The sequence below is a fragment of the Oryzias melastigma genome, linkage group LG5 (assembly GCF_002922805.2).
Source record: "Oryzias melastigma strain HK-1 linkage group LG5, ASM292280v2, whole genome shotgun sequence".
Classification (NCBI taxonomy): Eukaryota; Metazoa; Chordata; class Actinopteri; order Beloniformes; family Adrianichthyidae; genus Oryzias; species Oryzias melastigma.
This window is the reverse complement of record NC_050516.1, coordinates 34,004,772-34,010,755: the sequence shown is the minus strand read 5'-3', so window position 1 is coordinate 34,010,755 and position 5,984 is coordinate 34,004,772. Positions and strand designations below refer to the sequence as shown.

Here is a 5,984-nt window from a genome sequence, read left to right as displayed (position 1 = left end):
AACTGATCCGAAAAATGATCCGAACCGTGACCCTAAAACCGTGACACGATCCGAACCGTGAGTTTTGTGATCCGTTACACCCCTAATCCCTAAACTAAAGTCAGATACATTTTGAAAAAGCTGTTAAATCTGTTAATCTTTAGTGAAGAGACAAAGTCTTGATTCAAAAACCAAGTTGTCCTACATGGTCTCCATGGAAACAGCTTCTCCTGGTCTCATAGACTGCAGAGACGTCACTGATGATGAACTCACTAGGAACTGATGGGATGGTGAACATAGAAACTTCCTTGCATTTTCAAGTGTCTTGAAGCTCCCTTCATTCTGACTCCACCTGTCTGGAATAGGTGGTGGAGGACCCAAAGTGCAGGAGACCGGGCTTGGAGGTAGAACCTTCAAACATTTAATAAATAAACTGAAACATGAACAAAAAAATGGATCAAGAAAGGAGTGACAAAACAGATCAGATGATCTGATAAGGAAGAAGTGAAAAGCAGACACTGAAATAGACTGAAGGTAATACACTGAAATGAAGACGACTGTGAATCATGATAAACCTGAAGCTGGTGAGACTGAAGGACAATTCACAACAAAAATGACCAAACATCTGGACCATGAAAATAAATGGAGATTCATTTGACTTCATTTTGGTTGGAGCCAGAAGCCAGTCATTTTCTATGGGTGACATCATACTGACTTGGTCCAGTTCTCAGATACTGTCAATGGTGTTTCCGTCGTCCTTGTTTGTCCCAGATGCAGCACCCTGTTCCTCCATAGTGACTTCTTCTGGGACGGCTCGTTCCTCTTGAGTGACAGCATCCTCTTCCTCTTTCAACCAGACTTTGGTCTTTCTCAGAGTTGTCAAATGAAAATGCATGAGTCTTCTAATGAGGATGTAGGAGACAGGCCTGCACCACAGGCTTTATGTCTTCTCATGTTGAGACATGCTTAGCCAGGCTGTCCCTCATGGATTGTCTGAGTGTTCCAGTGTCTTTTATGGAGCTTCTCCAAGCCATTGTTTTGTAGTAGAGTCTTCAGCACAGTCAGGCATGGAATGATGCAGGATATTGATGAGTTACTGCCACCTGAAATGTCACTTCTTCCATTGGGAGCAGAGTTTCAATGATATTAGACACAATATCCCACTGTTGGAGGATCTGTGAAGCTTCTGAATCCTCCATATGAACCAGACTAGAGTTTAAGTGCACGTTTCTGTTAAAGCATTCTCTGCAGCATGTGGAGCACTGAGTTCCACCTCGTTGGAACAGCCTGGATTAAGTTGTAACCTGGTAGGCCAAGTTCCCTCTAAAAGTTTGACAGACGCTGTTTGTCCAGAATGGAGTGTTGGAAATGTGTGGAACACGTCTTAAGCATTGTAATGACATCTGTGTCACCAACTTGCTGCAATCCCAGTTGAAAAGGCTCCAGCTCTTTTTATTTATTTATTTTCTCTTTGAGCTGCACGTGGTTGGTCAACATCAGAGATGGGATTTCTGCAGGGTTCTCACAGGGTCTGAAAAAGTCTAAGAAACATTGAATTCATGAATGTGGAAATAATACCTTAAAAACCCTAGAAAAGTCTTGAATTTATATTTCTGAGTCTTAAAAATTGTGCTTCTAAAATTTTACTTTATCATGTTTCTAATCAAAAATTACATTTTTTAACTCTGAATTCTTTGATGAAATGATGTAAATAAAGAGCATCAGAACCAATCGTTATGCAGCGATACACTGGATGTCCACTGCTGGCTGAAAGACAATAGAAAACCAAAAAGAAGCTCTACAGCATCACAGTACAGAACACAAACAAAAATGAGAGAAGCTTCAGTTTGGATGATGGAGAAATGCACATTTAACGTGACATTGAAGAATAAAACATCTTTGAGGTTTATTACACGTCTGTAAAAAGAGACTTCAACTTGGATCAATGCTAAATCTACAAAGCACTTCAAGATGGAGCTGAAATTCTCCCATGATTCATTGCTGCTTGGAGCAGAGCTGAGCAGAAAGAGGAAGTGGACTTTTTCTGCTGATTGTGCAGAAACATCAGTTGGTTTAGATGCAGCCACAGGCTGATGTTTGACTTTCACACATCTGGACTTCTTTACTGAAGCAGCTGCATGTTGTCCTGAATGTTCCTGAATGTTCTTCTTCTCTGCTTCTGCTGGACTCTTCTGATCTGCTGCTGTTGATTCACATCTTTGGACTTTTTCCAAACTTTCTGATCTTCTTCAGCTCTGAACTCTTTAGAAGAACTGAAGAATGAAAAACATGAACTTTGTCTTTAAATGAAACTCTTTCTTCTGGATTCAGGTTAATCAACTGCAGATTGTCAAAGATCAGCTGTGCTGCTCTGGTCGCAGCACGGAATTTAAACCCATCCCACCTGACAGAACTGGACGTGAGGAACAACAACCTTCAGTCTTCAGATGTTCAGCGGCTTCAGGATCTGGTGAAGAGTCCAAACTTCAAACTGCAGACTCTGAGGTCAGTAGAGGGTTGGAGTCAGTCCAGCTGCTTCCAGATGTTTGGTCCTAAAGTTAGTCTGAGAACAAAGATGCAGAGTTTCCTGTGAAGCTGCAGCTTCTCAGTGAAGCTCTGAGGAGAATGTTGACAGGCTTCAGGACAACAGTCAGCCAATCAGAGCAGCAGAAGCTCCAACAGGTGAAGATGACAGGAAGCTGCTGCTCTGAACAGAACTGAAGCTCCTGCTGCTCTTTCTGCTGCTGTGCTGCATCACTGACTGACACACCACCATCAGATAGAGACCAAACTTCATCTCTGTGTTTCTGCTTTCTGTTTGCAGCTGGAAGTACTGAAGAATGGACAGTTATTGTGCTGCAGCTCCTCCGGTGGACTGATGGAGAACTGCACGTCATCTTCTCATTCTAACTTGGAGTGTTGGGAAGTCTTCTGTTTCTCTTCTCTCTCTATTTGGAGTTTCTCTTAACTTTGTTCACGCACTCTTGCTGCAGTTTTTTCCTCATGTGTCCTGAAACTGTTTCTCTGAATGATATGTGTTGGTGATTCATCAGATTCAGACGTGATGGTTTCCTGCAGAAGCTCAGAAGTCTTTTCTGGTGTTTCTTGGACTCCTGCACGTCTCTGTACCACAGAGTGGACCAGCATTCTCTGAACATCCTTCAGCTGGTCCAGAAAGCAGCAGCATGGCTGTTGACCAAAGAAAGAAAACCTTCCAGCAGTTCTGGCCTCAGGATTCCCCATCTTGGAGCATTTTGGTTCTTCTTTTTCATCTTTATCAGACCTTTCAGAACCACAAAGTGGACTGAGTTCCTCTGATTAAAGGCTGCTGGGTTTTGTATTTTGTTCATTATTTTACAGGATTTTGTTCTATTGTAACCATGGTAACTGTGGGAACCGCACTCCTGTTTACTCTGAGTCCTGAAGCAGAAATCCCACCAGAACTAACAAAAGTCTCTCAGTTGAATCATTTTTATATCATCTCTGTTCTGTTGATGATAAAATATTGACTCATGCAGTTTGAAAGACTCAGAGTTTTAGTTTGATGTTTTCTACAGTTTTATGATTGAACTTCCTTTTTCTTTGGTGTTTTCTGGGTAAAACTCTGTTCTTTTTCATGCTGACAGCATTTTAGCTTCAGTCTTCAAATAAGTTTCATCTAAATCCAGTAGAATCTGGTCATTTTCTAGAAAGTCTGAAACTAGCAGAAACTTTCTGAGCATAAAGGCTGTTTTCTCCAGAGGACATGAATGAACAGAGTGGATGTTAGTGAGGAATGACAGAGAATCACTTTGATGCAGCTGCTGCAACAACACTAACTGCATTGAAGCAGGAGGGAGAAGGGAGACACCTGCTGGCTGTTTCCAGAACTGCATCTTAGTGTCTAAAGGTTCAAACTGAAAGCTGTCTGTCAAATTCCTGCAGCCTGTTTGGATCTAATAAATGCTCTTTTGAATCAACACTGTGTTTGAGATTGATTTAGTCTTCATTCTATCTTTGACTCACAAACAGACTTTAATCTTTAGCCTTCCCCTCATCCTGTTAAAGCTGTTCTAATATTCATGTGTTTGCTTCATTCTCAGTAGAAATGGGTTGAAAAGAGCTTTGGAATGTTCAGTTGGTGCTGATGTCTTTCTAGATGGGGGGCAGAACAGATGAGAGATCCTTCCTCCTGATTCAGAGGGGAACAGTGGGCAGCAGCTGAAAGGAGGGAGTGGAAATGGGAAAAGTTCTCTGGACATTTCTCCTTTCCAAGGAAGTCTCTGAGGATGTGGTGGTGACGATTGCTGCCATGTTGTGTTGTTGTTGGTCCTTAGCAGTCAGAGAAACACACAACATTTACAGACACACACTCATGTATGCACACAACATGAAAGGAGGTTTGATCAACCAGACAGCAGATGTGTGACATGGTGAGAGTTCAGCTGCAGTTTGATGAAGAACTTAAGTATTTACTTTACCTGTGATTTTATTCATTCTTCTGTTATTTTTCTACCTTCTATTTTCACAAGTTTTCAAACTTTATTAATAAAAAAAGAACACACAGTCATGACAGTTCCTGTATAGCAGAGACTCTCTGAGGATCTGATTACAGGGAGGAGCTAACAAACACATCCATACATGCAGGGGGCGGAGCTCTGTTCAGGTGTCCTTGAACCAGGAAACAAGGAAGTTTAGTGTTTTCCTCCATGTTAGAGCAGAAAGAGACGAGGCTCCAACTTTCTTCTTCTTCAGGGTGAGTCTTTGTGTTTTCTGTCATCTTCTCCTTCATGATGAAGGCAGTGATGTTTCTGTGTGATCTCATCTGTGAGGAAGAGGAGCAGCAGAGGAAGAACTCAGACTGAACTGGTTCTCCTGTTAGAAAAAGAAGAGTTCTTCCAAAAACCAGCAGCTAAAGCTCACTGCAAGTCTGAGAGAGGAATGAGGAAACTGGGGGGGGTTGCTTTTATTCTGAAACTACAAACACAGGTGACGTTGCTTCTAAGCATCAGAAGGGTGGGCCTGAGATTAACAGATTAAGATTTTTTTTATTTATTTCTTTACTATCAATTTCAAGGACACCACAATTATTGACCAATCCAAACAACAGACACTCGAGGGATGTGATTGGCTGAGACTCAGGACAGCTAGGAGACCAGCGGTTGCAGCATGTGGAAAAGAATCTTCAGTAACGATTGACAAATGAAGTACGGGGCGCTTCAAAAAAGGCCAGAGAAAGAAGACCACAGATATGTGGGCAAAAGCTGGTGGGAGACGAGCCATTATTGGGGTTTATGTGCCATATTTCTGAGATAAATGTTCCCACATATTTGGACATCACTCACTACTAATCTTCTCCAAAGTAGGAAAGCCCACTACACCCATTGTCTGAAAATAATCTGGAGGGAGGACAGACGAGGAGTCCGGACAGCTGTGCTCCGTGCAGGTGAGCTCATTTCCCGCATGGCTATGATACTTTTTTAATCTGGATTTAACAGGAATCATTTTGATGGTTATATAACTTGCAGCCCAACATATTATGGGTCAAAGCATCCACGACAAATCATTTCTATTAATCAGTAAAGAAAATTAATACCATAGTGATTGTAAACTATTCAGTAATCATTACTGCATATTACATAAACAATAATGTAATATTCTCATTGAAAAAAGACACTTTGTGCATGAATTATGAAAATACAAAAAGTAATAATTAAATCATCTTCATTTGCTAATGCAGTAAAAATCTAAATATTCTCATTAAAAAAGACAATTAGTGCAGATTGTATTAATCACAGAATGATTATAGAAATAGAAAAAGTAATAAGTAAAAATCATCTTCATTAGTTAATGGAGAAAAAAATCAAAATCTTCTAATTCAAAAAATTACAATTTGTGCAGATTGTACTCATAAAAAATGATTATGATAAAAAATAAGGAGTTGGAAAGAAAATGATCATAAATCAAGAATTTGAGCAGAAATCAATGCTACATCACAGCTTAGGAACAAGTTTAAGGTCATGTTA

At 40.6% G+C, this 5,984-nt stretch overlaps 1 long non-coding RNA gene across 2 annotated transcripts in view; it reads left to right on the top strand.

Moving 5' to 3' along the window:
• Window positions 1–5,513, top strand: part of LOC118598793 — an 11,921-nt gene extending 6,408 nt beyond the window's left edge. Inside the window, exons 2-4 of one of the 2 annotated variants that reach the window (XR_004947933.1) lie at window positions 2,311–2,484; window positions 2,804–4,947; window positions 5,036–5,513. This is a non-coding gene — a long non-coding RNA (uncharacterized LOC118598793). Of the gene's footprint in view, window positions 1–2,310; window positions 2,485–2,803 lie in introns of both variants that reach the window. The other variant, XR_004947934.1, reaches the window with a different exon arrangement.
• Window positions 5,514–5,984: the final 471 nt, after the last annotated feature.